We start from the raw sequence: 16,706 nt of genomic DNA on the forward strand, positions 1-16,706 counted from the left end.
TTTCCTTTATAGAAAATAATTCTTTAAAAGCGAAAAGCCAACCCTGAATACAAGGCATAATCTTAAAGGTCATTTTGGGCCCAGGCCAATCATCACCACCATTGTTTAATTTTATGGTGACAACAGTGTGGTGGGCAGGGAGGGAGGCAAGCCTGGAGGCCTTGGGGAAGTGGCCCAGAGTCCTGTGGGGACGGGTCAAAGAAGGTGTATGACTGAGGGAGCGGAGGTGACTGGGGCTGCGGGAAGGGCTGCCTTGTTTTCTCCTCGCACCTCTGCACTTCATGCGACCCTGGCTGTGCCCTGGAGAACAGGGACAGGATCTGACAGGGTCTCCTGCTATGTCCAGGTAGCCCTGGGTTGGGTGCTCGGGGCAGCGCGGGGGGGGGGGGGGCGCAGCAGGACTAACCCCCTGACCCTCCAGACTCAGTCCACGAGAGGGAGGGTAGTGTTATCAAGGTGCCAGCGCCGGTCCATAGGCAATCGCAAAGGGCAGCTTCCTAGCATGGGTTAGTGCCCCCAGAGCAGAAGAAGCCTCCCCTTTGCCGTGTGAGACTCAGAAGCAGGACCTGCCTGGGGGTGGGGGTAGGTTTCGGGAGTACTTATACCTGGCCTGTGGTAGTGCAGTGGATAGAACCTCGACCTGGAACGCTGAGGTCCCTGGTTCAAAACCCAAGGCTTACCTGGTCAAGGCACATACAAGAAGCAACTACTACCAGTTGGTGCTTTCCTCTCCTCCCCCCCTTTCTCTACTTTGGCTAAAATTAATAAATAAAAATTTCAAAACAAACAAAAAATGACTTGTGCAATGCGCTCAGTTCAGCACCTGACAGTAAACGCTCTGTGGATGTAGCTATTACAACAAATGCATATTTCATGTAGAAAATGATTGAAATGTCCAGCAAATGCAAAAAGCCTAGTACCTATGAACCTCCACCCAGACATAATATATCTACTGACCACACAGCGGTATCACCCCAGCCCTTCTCCATAGACTGTTTTTAACAAAAATGAGACCATACTCGACAGCTCATTTTGAATCACTTTTCAAGGACATCTTTCAACATCAGTATTTATAAAACATTCTTTTAAAAGGCTGTACATAATTTATTCGACCCATCTGCATTTGTTGTGTTCTTCTGTTGCTCTTCATTTTTTGCTGAACAGATCACGGGCATCTTGTGCACGTTGTCGCTAACTCTCCGGAACGGGTGTCAAAAGCCCTGGATGCGGTCCTCCGCTCCGCACGTCTTCCTTCCTGCCGGTTGGGCGGCCGGCGGCCGCCAGGGGGCGGGCGGGAGCTGCGGACGGAGCTCGACTGCGCATGCTCGCGCCTCTGGGAACACGTGCGGCGGGCGGCGGCGGCGGGGCGGGAGGGGAAAGGTAGGAGGTGAGAGGTGAAGGGGCGGGGAGCTGCGCGGCCGTCTGGCGGCCGGGAGAGAGAAAGAGGGCGGGCGCCACGCACCGGACCGCGAGCCGGGAGCGCGCACGCCGCGCCCCGCCCTCGCTGCCGCCGCCGCCGCCGCCGCCGCCGCCGCCGGGGAGCAGCTGCCGCCACAGGTACCACCGCGCGCGTCCCCACGGTGCCTGCTCGCGGGCCCCGGCTCGGGCCTTCCGCCGCGCGGCCCCGGGAGCCCCGGGATGGGAGCCGCCTCGGGCGCGGGCGTGGGCGCTGTCCAGCAGCTGCGCCGCCCAGGCGGGGAGACCGTAGCCCGGAGCGGGGCCGGCCCGCCGTGGCCCCCTTTCTCCCCCCCTCCGGCCCCAGGTGACCGCCGCCGGGAGAGGGGGCTCGCTGCTGCGCCCCTGGCCCCGCCGGCCCCGGGGAAGCTGTCGGTTCTAGAACCTGCCTTTGGGGCTGTCCGGGCTTCCCGGAGCGCGGGGGAGAGCACGCTGCTCACTCCCACCTCTTTTGGAAGATCTGATTGAGAGACACCACGTAGCTTGGGTGGGTTTAGCTTGGTTTCTCGTTTTCTGTGTTGCTGAAACCCGCACTCGGCTCGCTAACGTGGCCTGTTGACTTGTAGGTGGGCTTAGTACCTCTGTGTGCCACACAGGATTATAGCGTCACGACAGCATTAGCTGCTGAGAGCTCTGGGTCCAGCCAGTTTGCATCGCGGAAAGGCGTACAGGTGGGCATGCTGCTGGGCGGAGGGGGCTCGGGCTGGAGTTTCCCCTCGGTCGCCCACCTCCTGCCCTACCTTGTGTGGTGACAGCGCTGCGTGTGACTAAACCCTTTCCGGAGATTTTGTAATAATGCTTGTACAGAGGGTGTAGAATGATGTTAGCCTTGTGTGGGTTTTCTCCCGTCTAACCAAACGTTTCGTGGAGTTGGGGTGTGCAGTGTCCTCGATGATGTGCTGTCCTCTCAGGATACCGTGCTGACGATGGAAGCTCTTACAAGGGAGCCGGGGGCAGGTGTGTCGTCTTAACGCTGAATACCTTTTAGCTGTTTCTGAGAGTGATGCCCAGCTGACGACCGGTACTTTTTAAAAAGTATATGTCAGTCAATACAGTTTAGGTTTGAAGCGCGTTACACATTTGCAGCACTCCTACAGGGAGGGCACACAATGTAAAAAGTACTAAATATGTATAAAAATATGTCCTTATTCATCCTTTGGGTCATAGATTGAAATGGAAAGAATTAGGTCTCAGGAGTCAGTCTGATGTTTGAGAGTTCTCTGTTTCGTTGTGGCAAAAACAGTACCTCTCTTTGTTGTAATCTCTGGCTTAGGGGACCCTCCCCCCAAGTCATGTAGTGTACTGTTGGACGATGGGTAAAAACGTCTACTCCAAGTTTATGACCAGAAAATGGAGGCATAAAGGTTGTGAATTGCCTGAGGTCGTGTGTGAGCAAATGCACTGTTCATTGGGAAACAAACCGCACTTGTGGGTTCAGTACACATGCATTTCTTAACGTTCGGGGTAGACTTTAAGGAGGCTTACCCTCCTTGTGTCTAGCCCTCCATGTGAATGGGCCCAGACACCCTGAATGAAGACACTTAGGTTTATATGCTGTTTGCTTACTGGCTCTGACAGGTGCATCGTATAATGGTTGGTATCGCCACGCATGATCAGATGCGAAGCTGCCCCTCAGAGAGAAACTGGTTTCCCGGCGTTACCCAGTTGTAAGTTGATAGCTCAGGCCTTCAAACCAGGCCTGCCCGACTACCACCTGAGCTACTCCTACTCTAACCTCCTTCTTCCCTGCGTTGGCCGATGAAACAAAGTCCAGGTGACTTCTTTTGCCACCCGAAATGATAGTTGTAGGTAAAATATTTATTGAGCACTTGTGTTATACTGTGCTGGGTGCTCTAATAATCGCTTATCTCAATCATAATAACCCAGTGAGATGATACAGTTATCACTCCCTTTACTGATGAGTTTTAGAGACGTTATCTGACTGGCCCTGGGTCACCTGGTAAATCCGGGGCGTAGACCCAAGTTTGTCTGACAACAGAGTCAGTGCTCTTAAACTGTTTGCACCTGCTGGCGTCATAGTCCTCACCACTGTCCATTGGCGGGTGATGAGGTGAAGGAGGAAGGCAGCGTCACAGACTTGAGTCGGAGGTGGTGGAACTGAGCAGGGAGGAGACAGCAGTTTGGCCACCGCTTTTGACAGCTTCCACTTGAGTGGTTAGGAGCACTGCCTGGGGATGCTCGCGGCCTTGCTGGGCCACACGTAAGCTTTGCAGTGGAGTCCAAAGCGGGCAGGTGTGTGTGTGTGTGTGTCAAGCATCAAGAGTGAACATGGGTCTCAGGAAAAAGAACTATCTTCACGTTTATATCAGCCTTACTGAATTTTTATTACATATTTTATAACGTACATATGTAGTATCAGTAATATACGTACCTATCATTTATATATAAACATATACATATATTGGAGATATATACTCAAATTTTTGCTGTTGGGGATTCATAACCAAAAACATTTGTAAACCACTGGTTTATTGGATATTTCATATTTTTTAAAAGCATAAATTAAAAAAAAAAAAAAAAAGCATAAATTATGGCCCTGGCTTGGTAGTTTGGTTGGTTAGAGGGTTATCCCTAAGCACAGAGATTGCTGGTTCGATCCCCAGTCAGGGCACATACAGGAACAGAGCTATGTTTTTTATGTGTGTGTGTGTGTGTGTGTGTGTGTGTGTGTGTGTGTCTCTCTCTTCCCCTTCCTGTCTCTGTCTAAATCAACAAAATAAACATTGAAAAATAAAAGTTTAAATTATGTGAAGCATTATACTCATCATTTGTTCCTGACCTGGAAGTCTAGAGAAGGTCAGTGTCATTTCACATAATCAGAGAGAACGGTATTTCATATTTATAACCAGTTTAAATTATTTTAACATTGCAGTCATGAGTGTGAATGAGGATATCTGAACAGTCTATGTCTCAAAGAAGCACTGATCTTAAGTTTGAAGCTACAGTGTGTGATCTGAAGCCCTTTGGAAGTTAAATTTTGTTGGACCTCTTCTTTCTGAAACATGTTAATTTCAGTTAGAAGCCAGTGAAACTAAAATAATCAGTTCACACAAATATGGCAGTTGTAATAGTAATATTTGTGCTGTTCCCCAACTTTAGAGTATTTTAAAATCATCTAAATATTGAAATTACAATTACTTACATTGTAGCCTTATCACTTTTTTTTTTTAATTTTTTTAGTTGTTTATTTTTTTACAGAGACAGAGAGTGAGTTAGAGAGAGGGATAGACAGGAACAGAAAGACAGGAACGGAGAGAGATGAGAAGCATCAATCATTAGTTTTTCGTTGCACATTGCAACACCTTAGTTGTTCATTGATTGCTTTTTCATATGTGCCTTGACCGCGGACCTTCAGCAGACCGAGTAACCCCTTACTGGAGCTTGCGACCTTGGGTTCAAGCTGGTGGGCTTTTTGCTCTAACCAGATGAGCCCACGCTCAAGCTGGCAACCTCGGGGGTCTAGAACCTGGGTTCTCTGCATCCCAGTCTGATGTTCTATCCACTGCGCCACCGCCTGGTCAGGCGCCTTACCACTTTTTACAAACTAGATTTGATTTTCTTCAGTTCATCCCACTGTAGTGGTTGGCACATTATCTCACAATGAGTTGTTCCAAGATTCTAGCTAATTTAGAAAATAGCTTTATCATCTTCCAGCTTGTCATTTCATAATTGAATAGATTAGTATTTGTTCAGGGTTTAGGTTAAAATAACAGTGGGTTTTGAGCAAGAAATACATTTATTTTCTAGACAAGATATTTTTTTTATCTAAGTGAGGCATTATTACTTATACTAGTAATATAATTATACTATAATTATACTAGTGGTTCTTAAACCTTAGCATTAAAAAATCACCCGGAGGCCTGACCAGGCAGTGGCACAGTAGATAGAGCGTTGGACTGGGATGCAGAGGACCCAGGTTCAAGACCCCGAGGTCGCCAGCTTGAGCACGGGCTCATCTGGCTTGAGCAAAAGCTTACCAGCTTGGACCCAAGGTCACCAGCTCGAGCAAGGGGTTACTCAGTCTGCTGAAGGCCCACAGTCAAGGCACATGTGAGAAAGCAATCAGTGAACAACTAAGGTGTCCAAATGAAAAACTGATGATTGATGCTTCTCATCTCTCTCTGTTCCTGTTTGTCTGTCCCTAACTATCCCTCTCTCTGATTCTCTGTCCCTGTAAAAAAAAAAAAAAAAAAAAAAAAATTACCCCGAGGACTTGTTTTAACCCCACCTCCAGAGTCGCAATTCTGTAAGTCCGGTTGGCCCCAGAATTTGAATTTCAGGCAAATTACCAGGTGTTGCCGCTGCTGGCCCCGGGAACCGTACTTTGAGAGCCAGGGTTCCGTACAGATGCACCTAAAACCAGAGCATGATGCCACTACTTAATGTTTCATGCTGAATAGCATTAATCATTCTTAGAGTATTGTTTTGCCAAGTACATAGCAGGCTGTTGGTTTTTAGTCAGCTTTTTCCTTATTTTTAGGTGAGGTTATGATGATTGTAATATTTAAAATTTTTATTTATTGGTTTTAGAGAGAGTGTGCTCATGTGAGCAAGAGAAATATAAAGCCCTAAAACATAAATGAGTGGAAACATTGATTCCACTCATTCATGCATTCATTGGTTGATTCATGTATGTGCCCTAACTGGGGATCAAACCTGCAACTTTGTCATATCAGGATTGATGCTCTGAACTCCCTGGCCAGGACAAGATTGCATTTTCAATTATAGTGTGATTTCTACTCTTTTCCTGCAATCTCATATTTCTAAATTTCTTCAGGGATTAGGTTTTTTATTGTTGTTGTTGTTTTTAATACAAGTCATCTATGTTGAAGAAACATTAATAGGTGCGCGCGCGCACATATACACACAGAGTTAAGTTGTCTGATCCTTCTCTCTATATTGGGATCATGCTCTTTTGTATCCATTTTCTATGTTATTTTGTGATCTTTTTTCTTTTTCTTTTAAGTGAGAGGGAGATAGAATGACTACCACATGCATTCCAACGGAGATCCACCCAGCAGCCCGTCTGGGGCTGATGCCAGCTATTTTTAGCACCTGAGGCCAATGCTCAAACCAATCAAGCCACTGCCTGTGAGAGGGAAAGAGAGAGAGAAGGGGGAGAGGGAGGGGAAGAGAAGCAGCCGGTCGATTCCATGTGTGCCCTGACTGCGAATCGAACCTGGATGTCTGTATGCTGGGCCGATGCTCTAGCCACTGAGCGGACTGGCCAGGACTGTGACCATCTTTTCATGTAAACTATTCTACAATTTTTTTAAATTTTTATTACAGAGACAGAGAGAGGTATAGATAGGGACAGACAGACAGGAACGGAGAGAGATGAGAAGCATCAATCATTAGTTTTTCGTTGTGCATTGCGACACCTTAGTTGTTCATTGATTGCTTTCTCATGTGTGCCTTGACCGCAGGCCTTCAGCAGACCAAGTAACCCCTTGCTCTAGCCAGTGATCTTGGGTTGAAGCTGGTGAGCTTTTGCTCAAACCAGATGAGCCTGCATTCAAGCTGGCAACCTTGGGGTCTCGAACCTGGGCCCTCGGCATCCCAGTTCGACGCTCTATCCACTGTGCCATCGCCTGGTCAGGCTATTCTACAATTTTTTTAAAATTATTTTTTATTTATTTATTCATTTTAGAGAAGAAGACAGAGAGAGAGAGAAAGAAGGGGGGAGGAGCAGGAAGCATCAACTTCCATAAGTGCCTTGACCGGGTAAGCCCAGGGTTTTGAACCAGCGACCTCAGCATTCCAGGTCGACGGTTGATCCACTGTGCCACCAGAAGTCAGGCTACAATTTTTTTAAAATATAAAAATCTCATTTATTTTTATGTTTTTCAGTAACTTTCTCCTTTGAGCAGCCTGTCCAACCTAACATGCAGTATTTGGCTGTGGGCTGGGTTTTGCCTTTCAGAGGACTGCTGTCACTCAGGAAGTCTCCAATCACAGTCTCTCTCTTCTGTGACGCTCCTCCGTTGCTTCCCACTCTCACATCTGCCCTAAGCTGGCCTACTCAGCCCTTCTCTCCTCTACCAGCTCATGTTTGTACTCATCTGCATGGGGTGATTGGGTTCTTTCTTTCAGACCTGAGTCCATTCAGTCACCTTTGTCACCCCAGTTACAGAAACATCAAGACCTGCCTTTACAGACAACAGAGAATGTTACATATCATAGTCTTGTCCAGGAGAATAATCTTTTTTGGGGGGAGGGGGAGAGAAGCATCAACTCATAGTTGTGTCATTTTAGTTCTTCATTGATTGCTTCTCATATGTGCCTTGACCAGGAGTGGGGGTGGCTCAAGCTGAACCAGTGACCTTGGGTGCAAGCCAGCACCCTTGGGCTCAAGCCAGTGACCATGGGATCATTTTTTTTTTTTTTTCCTTTTTCTGAAGCTGGAAACGGGAAGAGACAGTCAGACAGATTCCCGCATGCGCTCGACCGGGATCCACCCGGCACGCCCACCAGGGGGCGATGCTCTGCCCCTCCGGGGCGTCGCTCTGTTGCGACCAGAGCCACTCTAGCGCCTGGGGCAGAGGCCAAGGAGCCATCCCCAGCGCCCGGGCCATCTTTGCTCCAATGGAGCCTCGGCTGCGGGAGGGGAAGAGAGAGACAGAGAGGAAGGAGGGGGTGGGGGTGGAGAAGCAAATGGGCGCTTCTCCTGTGTGCCCTGGCCGGGAATCGAACCCGGGTCCCCCCACACGCCAGGCCGACGCTCTACCGCTGAGCCAACCGGCCAGGGCCATGGGATCATTTTGATGATCCTGTGGTCAAGCCAGTGGCCTCGGGGTTTCGAACCTGGGACCTCAGAGTCCCAGGCTGATACTCTGTTCACTGTGCCACCACCAGTCAGGCAAGGAGAATAATCTTGAATTCTTTACCTTCTAAAAGCTATCCCAAGCTTAACTGTGAGTGGGGACATCCGGGGTTCTGTGCCGGAAGCCGCTTCAGCGCACCGTTCCAGGCAGTGTTCTGTTTTTGGATTGTTAGGAAGCAGCCTAACTCTGGCCCCTCTTCCAAGTTAGCTTTTTACTGAACTCTCTCTCTTGCAGGGTCTCATCAGCTTGCATTGAGATCTAGATAAAAAGTCCCCAAGAAAACCTGTGAGGCCAGTTAGAAATTTTCTTCAGGTCCAGGGCCTGGGATGGCCATGTCTCTTCTGAGCAACTGTTTTGATTTTGTCTAGAGTACAGATATGGGGAAAAGTAGGTTTACAGTTGCTTGTATGGAAAAAGACATGCAGATTATGATTATTACAGTAGCTTAATTAGCTCAAAAGAGTGTCACAATGCAGCTGTAAACCTACTTGCAAAACTGGAACTCCGTGGCCCAGACAGTAACTCCCCAGACCCTGGCCACCACCATGCAACTTCTGTCCCTCTCTGAATTTTCCTCTTCTGGTCTCTCGTCTGACTGGAATCATGCTACGTCTGTCCTGTTGTGACTGGCTTATTTCACTCAATGTCATGTTTTCAGTGTTCATCCATGTTGTAGCGTTTGTCAATTTCATTGCTTTTTCAGGCTAAATAATATCCTATTGTATGTATATGTACATTTTGTTTATGTCTTCATCTGCCAGTGAATATTTGGGCAGTTCCTATCTCTTGCCACTTGTGAATAATGCTGTTATAAATACAGATATACAGAAAGCTATTTGAATGTCTACTTTGAATTCTTTGAGTATATACTTAGGAGAGGAATTGCTGGATCACATGGTAAGTCTATGCTTAATTTTTGAGGAACCATTAAACAATTTTCCGTAGTGGCTGCATCATTTTACATTTCCCCAGGGATGCACACGTGCTCCCAGTTCTTCACATTCTTGCCAACACTTGTTATTTTCCTTTCCTTTCCTTTCCTTTCCTTTCCTTTTCCCTTTCCTTTTCCTTCCTTCCTTCCTTCCTTCCTTCCTTCCTTCCTTCCTTCCTTCCTTCCTTCCTTTCTCTCTCTCTCTTTCTTCTCTCTCTCTCTCTTTCTTTCTCTCCCTCTCTCCCTCCCTCCTTTCCTTTCCTTTCCCTCCCTCCCTCCCTCCCTTCCTTCCGAGACACACACACACACACACACACACACACACACACACACACACCCCGAAGGGAGAGAGATGAAAACCATCAACTTACAGTTGCAGACCTTAGTTGTTCATTCATTGCTTTCTCATATGTACCCTCACTGGGGGGCTCCAGTAGAGTGAGTGACCCCTGGCTCAAGCCAGCGATCCTTGGCCTCAAGCCAGTGACCATGGGGTCATGCCTATAATCCCACGCTCAATCCCCCAGTGACCCCGCTTTCCAGCTGGTGAGCCTGCGCTCAAGCCAGCGACCTCAGGGTTTTGAACCTGCGTCCTCAGCATCCCAGGTTGATGCTCTGTCCACTGTGTACCTGGTCAGGTCCAGCACTTGTGTTTATTTTTTAATAAATCCTCCCTAAGCGGGTGTGGAACGGTATTTCACTGTGTTTTGACGTGGAGTTCCGTGATGGTTGGTGATGGTGAGAATCTTTCCATGTGCTGTTGTCCATTTGTAGATCTTCTTTAGAGAAATGTCTTTTCAAGTCCTTTGAATCAGGTTGTTTCTGTTTTTGTTGCTAAATTGTAGGAGTTTTTCATAGATTCTGGATATTGACGCTGGCTGGTGGCTCCATGGACAGTGTCGTCCTGGCTCCCTGAGGTCATGCTTTTGGTCCCCATCAGTGCTCATATGAGAAGCAACCAATGAGTGCACACCTGAGTGGCACAAATTGATGCTTCTCTCTCTCCCCCTCTCTCCGCCTCTCTCCCCTTCTCTCCCCCTCTCTCCTGCTCTCTCTCCCCCTCTCTCCCCTCACCCCCTCGCTCCCCCTCTTTCTCCCTTTCTCCTGCTCTCTCCCCCCCTCTCTCTCTCCGCCTCTCCCCCCTGCTCTCCCCCTTCTCCCCCCTCTCTCCTGCTCTCTCCCTCTCTTTCCCCTCACCCCCCTCTCTCTCCCCTCACCCCCCTCTCTCCCCCTCTTTCTCCCTTTCTCCTGCTCTCTCTCCCTCTCTCTCTCTCCCCATCACTCCCCCTCTCTCCCCCTCTCTCCCGCTCTCTCTCCCTCTCTCCCCCTCTACCCCCTTCTCTCCCCCTCTCTCCCGCTCTCTCCCCCTCTCTCCCCCTCTTCCCTCTCTCTCCCTCTCTCCCCCTCCTTCCCCTCTCCCCCTCCTCCCCCTCTCTCCCCCTCCCCCTCTCCCCCTCTCTCCCCCTCCTCCCCCTCTCCCCTTCTCTCCCCCTCTCTCCCTCTCTCTCTCCCTCTCTCCCCCTCTACCCCTTCTCTTCCCCTCTCTCCCCCTCTACCCCCTTCTCTTCCCCTCTCTCCCCCTCTCTCCCCCTCCTCCCCCTCTCCCCCTCTCTCCCTCTCTCCCCTTCTCTCCCTCTCTTTCCCCCTTTCTCCCTCTCTCTTCTTCTCCCTTTCCTCTCCCCTCCCCGTCCCCCTTTCTCTTCCCTCCCTCCCCCTTTTTTAAATCAATGGAAAAATTTTAAAACATATATATTTTCTGGATATTAATACCTTATTAGATATACGACTCACAAATATTTGTTCCCATTCTGTGGGTTGTCCACGCTGTTGATAGCTTCCTTTGCATAAAAATATTAATTTTTATTAAGTCCAATTTGTCTACCTTTTCTGTTGTTGCCTATGCTTTTGAGAAATCCTCAAATCCAATACCATGAAGGTTTCCCGTTTTCCCTTAAGAGTGTATAGTTTTAGCTCTTATTTGGTCTTTGATCCATTTTGAGTCCATTTCTGTCTGAAGGAAGGGCCCAGCCTCCCTGTGTGTGCGGCTCCCGTTTCCCAGCTCCAAGGAAGAGGGCCCAGGTGAACCGCATCTCTGGGCTCTTCTTTCCGCTCACAAACTGCTGTTGCACATTTTGTGTTTGGAATGGCACCATCTTCCTGCGGCATTTGTATTAAAAGCTCTTGAGATAATAAAACAGAGACTCATCACACCTCCACTGTGGTGTAAACCACCCAGAACCCTGGTGCTCTCAGCAGACCACACTCAGCAAACCAGGCAAGAGGCCTCCGTCCTGTGTGGCCTGGATGTGCCCCTGTGCAGCTGGGAGCAGGAGGCCGTTCCCAGCCATGCTCCTGTCTGCACCTGCTGGGACCGAGGCTAAGGGCACCTTCCCCCTGGGCCAAAGGTCTGGTCTTGTGAAATAGCAGGGATTGCCCGATTGGGCTCCTGGGTTGTTTCTAGCTTTTAACCAGTTTCTTTGCCCATGATGATAGCAGAGGTCAGTTCAGTCCCTTTGTTAGTCATTCCTGACCAGAGCAAGAGAGGATAAGAATGTAGGTAGCTGGGGCCCTGGCCAGGTAGCTCAGTTGGTTAGAGCATCATCCCAATACAATGTCTGGGTCAGACACAAGAATCATCCAGTGAGGCCCTGGCCAGTTGGCTCAGTGGTAGAATGTCGGCCTGGCGTGCAGGAGTCCTGGGTTCGATTCCCGGCCAAGGCACATAGGAGAAGCACCCATCTGCTTCTCCACCCTTTCCCCCTCCTTCCTCTCTCTCTCTCTCTCTCTCTCTTCCCTTCCCACCGCCAACGCTCCATTGGAGCAAAGTTGGCCAGGCGCTGAGGATGGCTCTGTGGCCTCTGCCTCAGGCGCTAGAATGGCTCTGGTTGCAGCAGAGCAATGCTCTGGATGGGCAGAGCATCGGCAGAGCATCGCCCCTAGTGGGCATGCGGGGTGGATCCCGGTCGGGCGCATGCAGGAGTCTGATTGCCTCCCCGTTTCCGACTTTGGAAAAATACCCCCCCAAAAAAAAATCATAAATAAGCGGAACAACAATTCCATGTTCCCCCCTCCCCCTTCTCCCCCTCTCCTCCTATTCCTCTTCCCTTTCTTTCTCTCTCAAATCATAAAATAAGTTTAACTAAAAATTTTTTAATTGATTTTTAGAGAGATAGAGGATGAGGAGAGATGGGAGGGGGAAGGGAAGCATGAATTTATTGTTCTGCTCAGTCATACATTCATCATCGGTTGCTTCCCATGTGTACCCTGACCAAGGATTGAACCTGCAACCTTGTCATTTGGGAACGATGCTCTAACTTACTGAGCTAACTTGCCAGGACCTCACAAAAGAAAATTTAAAAGAAAGATTGTAGGTAGCTGCTATTGTGAGAGAAAACCTTTAGTATTTGTTGATGTTCATGTCCATGGCTCTTTGTGATGGCCTTCACAACCAGTTCATGTCGTTGGGTCCCCCATCAATCTAGATGTCACTGTGCCAACTCAACAAGTATTCTGATTACTCTCTTGCAAATATGTGTTCTCAGGCTTCAGATTCTCTGAAATCGGTTTTTTGGTTTTTGTTGTTGTTTTTTTACAGAGACAGAGAGTCAGAGAGAGGGATAAATAGGGACAGACAGACAGGATCGGAGAGAGATGAGAAGCATCAATTATCAGTTTTTCGTTGCGACACCTTAGTTGATCATTGATTGCTTTCTCATATGTGCCTTGACCGTGGGCCTTCAGCAGACCAAGCAACCCCTTGCTTGAGCCAGTGACCTTGGGTCTAAGCTGGTGAGCCTTGCTCAAACCAGATGAGCCGCGCTCAAGCTGGCACCTCAGGGACTCGAACCTGGGTCCTCCGCATCCCAGTCCAACGCTCTATCCATTGTGCCACCACCTCGTCAGGCAAAATCGGTTTTCTTATTCATGAACTGAAATTTCTTCCTTTTTTCAGTACTGTTAACTTGAAAATTCCTCCGGCTTATTTGGCTAATTTTGATGCTTAGAGAAACATTTTTTTCCTGTCCTGATCATTGGTCCGTTTTGTAAAGCAACATTCAGAAAAAAGCCCGTCTTTCCCCCAAAGATGACTTACCTGCTCCAAAGGTCTAGTTTAGCCTAGTCAACAGACCTGCAGTGACTTTCCACTCGGCACCAAATGAGGTGTGGGTGCTCCAGGGAACACAGAGGTGCTTCAGCTGTGCCTGCTCCCAGGGGGGACCAGGCGGCCAGGAAGGCTGAGAGCCAGGCTCGGGCCCCGGGGCGGGGTGCGAGCACACAGGCCGACCTGGAAGAGGGGGCTGCTGCTTATGCCGGGAAGCTCAGCTCTTTTTTTTTTTTTTAATTTTACCTTTTCAATGCGGGAAAACATTCACATGGCACAAAATTCAGAAGGTACAACAGGGTGTGCACGGGAAAGTTTCCCTTCCTTCTTGCCCCTGGCCGCCAGATCCTCTCCCAGAGGCAGCCTGTGCTCCTGGTTCTCGAGTGTCCGGTCAGGCGGCTGTGTGCACAACCCAGACACACACACGAGAGCCCTTCTCTTTTACATGAAGGTGGCTTCATATCCCTTGCTTTCTTCCTCTGTGGTAATAGTTCATTTTCAACACATGAGAGCTTTCTCATTGTCTTTTACACTGTTCCGTCGTCAGGATGTACCTTCCTTTATTCACCCAGAGCTTTCCTGAGGGACACGGACGGTGTTGCACGTTTCGCTGTTGCAGATAATACCGAGTGACCTTCCATAGGCACCAGCCCCGCATGGCCAAGTACAACTGTCCAGTCACTTACCGAGGCAGGAGTGCCAGGCTGGTGAGGGTATGCTTTTGCCATTTTGATGGCTCTTGCCAGATACATCTCCGTAGAAGGTTTGTCCACACCTGCTCCTCAGCCGGGTGGCGTGCCTGTTACCCTCACCCTCCCTGGCACTGTGGTACCACACAGTTTGATCTTTGCCAGTCCAGTAGGTGAAAAAATAGTTTTTCTCTCTCCCCCCAAACATCTCAGTTCAAATTATAGAAAAGTTAAAAGACTAGTAGAATGAACACTTACAGTTTAGGTTGTTTTGATGAGTCTCTCATGTTGCTATAAGGTTGAAGGGCCATTGCCATTTGCTTTCCTGTGAAAAAGCTGATCATACCCTTGACCCATTTTCTATTAGGCTTCGGTTTTTAAAATTGATTTTGTAAAATTATTTATATATGAAGAAACTTAGCACATTGTGGTGATGTGAATTGCTATTATATTTTTTTCAGATTATTTATCTTTTTACTTAGGATGGTTTTATCATTAAAAAGTTTTGCTTCTCCTGACTGGTGGTGGCACAGTGGATAAAGTGTCAGCCTGGGACTCTGAGGTCCCAGGTTGAAACCCTGAGGTCACCAGCTTGAGCACGGGCTCATCTGGCTTGAGCGTAGGCTCGTCAGCTTGAGCATGGGGTTGCTGGTGTGAGCCCAAGGTCGCTGGCTTGAGTAAGGGGTCACTGGCTTGTCTGGAGCCCCCCAGTCAAGGCACGTATGAGAAGTAATCAATGAACAACTAAAGTGACGCAACTATGAGTTAATGCTTCTTACTTCTCCCCTTCTTCCCCTCTCTCCCTCTCCTCCTGTCCCCTCTCTCCTTTACCCCTCTTCCTACTGTCTCTCTCTTTTTTTTGGTATTTTTCTGAAGTGAGAAACCGGGGGGGGGGGTAGGTTGGGGGTTGGGTGGAGGCAGACAGACAGACTTCTGCATGCGCCTGACTGTGATCCACCCAGCATGCCCACCAGGGGGTGATGCTCTGCCCATCTGGGGCGTTGCTCCGTTGCGGCCGGAACCATTCTAGCGCCTGAGGCAGAAGCCATGGAGCCATCCTCAGCACCTGGGCCAACTTTGCTCCAATGGAGCCTTGGTTGCAGGAGGGGAAGAGAGAGATAGAAAGGAAGGAGAGCGGGAAGGGTGGAGAAGCAGGTGGGCGTTTCTCCTGTGTGCCCTGACTGGGATTCAAACCCGAGACTTCCACATGCTGGGCCAACACTCTACCGCTGAGCCAACTGGCCAGGGCCCCTACTCTCTCTTCTCTCCCTCTCTCTTCTTCTCTTTCTCCTTTCCCTCTCTTGCTTAAAAAAAGAGAAAGTTTTAGTTCTTAATTGGGTCATATTCATTGGCCTTTTAAGGCTTCTAGGTTTCCTGATATGCCTAAAAGATCTTCCTTAGTAGAAAAATATGAAAAATTATTTTGTGGTTTCTGAAAGTACTTTTTATGTTTAATTTTTTACCTTGAAATCTTTTTTTTTTTTTTTTTTTTTTTTTTTTTTTTAAAGAGGCAGAGGTAGACAGGGACAGACAGGAACGGAGAGAGATGAGAAGCATCAATCATTAGTTTTTCGTTGCGTGTTGCGACTTCTTAGTTGTTCATTGATTGCTTTCTCATATGTGCCTTGACGGCGGGCCTTCAGCAGACTGAGTAAGCCCTTGCTGGAGCCAGCGACCTTGGGTCCAAGCTGGTGAGCTTTTTGCTCAAGCCTGATGAGCCCGCGCTCAAGCCGGCGACCTCGTGGTCTCGAACCTAGGTCCTCCAGTCCGACGCTCTATCCACTGCGCCACCACTTGGTCAGGCACCTTGAAATCTTTTATACATCTGATTTATTTTGGTGTGAGGTGTAGGTCCAACTAAATGTTTTTCTGAATAGCCGTGCATTCGTTGTAACACCTTTTACTGAACAACCCATCTTTCCCAGTAACTATCTCTCATCGTTTACTATGTGTGATGTATTTTGCCACATATCAATCATGTACATTTTGGTCTCTTTCTGTACTTTCTCTTCTATGCATTATGCATTTCTGTGTTAGTAGTACTTTGTTTTAAATACTCTAGCTTTATAGCATGCTTTAATATTTGGTAAATTCTCATTCATTATTGTCAATTTTGAGAATTGTCCTGTTTTCTAGATGTTAAATGAAGTCCTATTTGTTTTTATTGGGACTCGTACATTTTTAGGTTCATGTAGGAAGAGTGACATTTGCTGATGAGTCTCCTCACTAAGAAGATTGTGTAACTTTCTCTTTGTTCAGGTCTTGAATGTCTCAGAGATTTCTTCGCATTTCTTAAGTTTATGCTCAGGTCTTTTTTGTTGGATTTTAGTGTTGTTGAAGCATTATGTCTCTACCTACTTGTTGGTGATGTATGTGAAGGCATTGATTTCTATATATAAATTTTCAGCACCTTACCTGATGTTTTTTTTAAGAGTTTATTTGTTGCCTGACCAGGCAGTGGCGCAGTGGATAGAGCATCGGACTGGGATGCGGAGGTCGCCAGCTTGAGCGCAGGCTCATCTGGTTTGAGCAAAAGCTCACCAGCTTGGACCCAAGGTCGCTGGCTCGAGCAAGGGATTACTCGGTCTGCTGAAGGCCCGCGGTCAAGGCACATAAGAGAAAGCAATCAATGAACAACTAAGGTGTTGCAATGAAAAACTAGTGATTGATGCTTCTCATTTCTC

General features: G+C 48.3%; 1 protein-coding gene across 4 annotated transcripts in view; it reads left to right on the top strand.

Annotated features, from left to right (window-relative positions):
* The first annotated feature begins 1,382 nt into the window (after window positions 1–1,382).
* Window positions 1,383–16,706, top strand: part of SCAP (SREBF chaperone) — a 52,192-nt gene continuing 36,868 nt past the window's right edge. For 2 of the 4 annotated variants that reach the window (XM_066351648.1, XM_066351652.1), the window contains exon 1: window positions 1,383–1,557. The gene's annotated coding sequence lies outside the window, so the exon portion shown is untranslated. Of the gene's footprint in view, window positions 1,558–1,784; window positions 1,943–2,062; window positions 2,127–16,706 lie in introns of those variants that run through there. The other 2 variants (XM_066351650.1, XM_066351651.1) reach the window with 2 other exon arrangements.

The sequence above is a fragment of the Saccopteryx leptura genome, chromosome 10 (genome assembly GCF_036850995.1).
Source record: "Saccopteryx leptura isolate mSacLep1 chromosome 10, mSacLep1_pri_phased_curated, whole genome shotgun sequence".
NCBI lineage: Eukaryota > Metazoa > Chordata > Mammalia > Chiroptera > Emballonuridae > Saccopteryx > Saccopteryx leptura.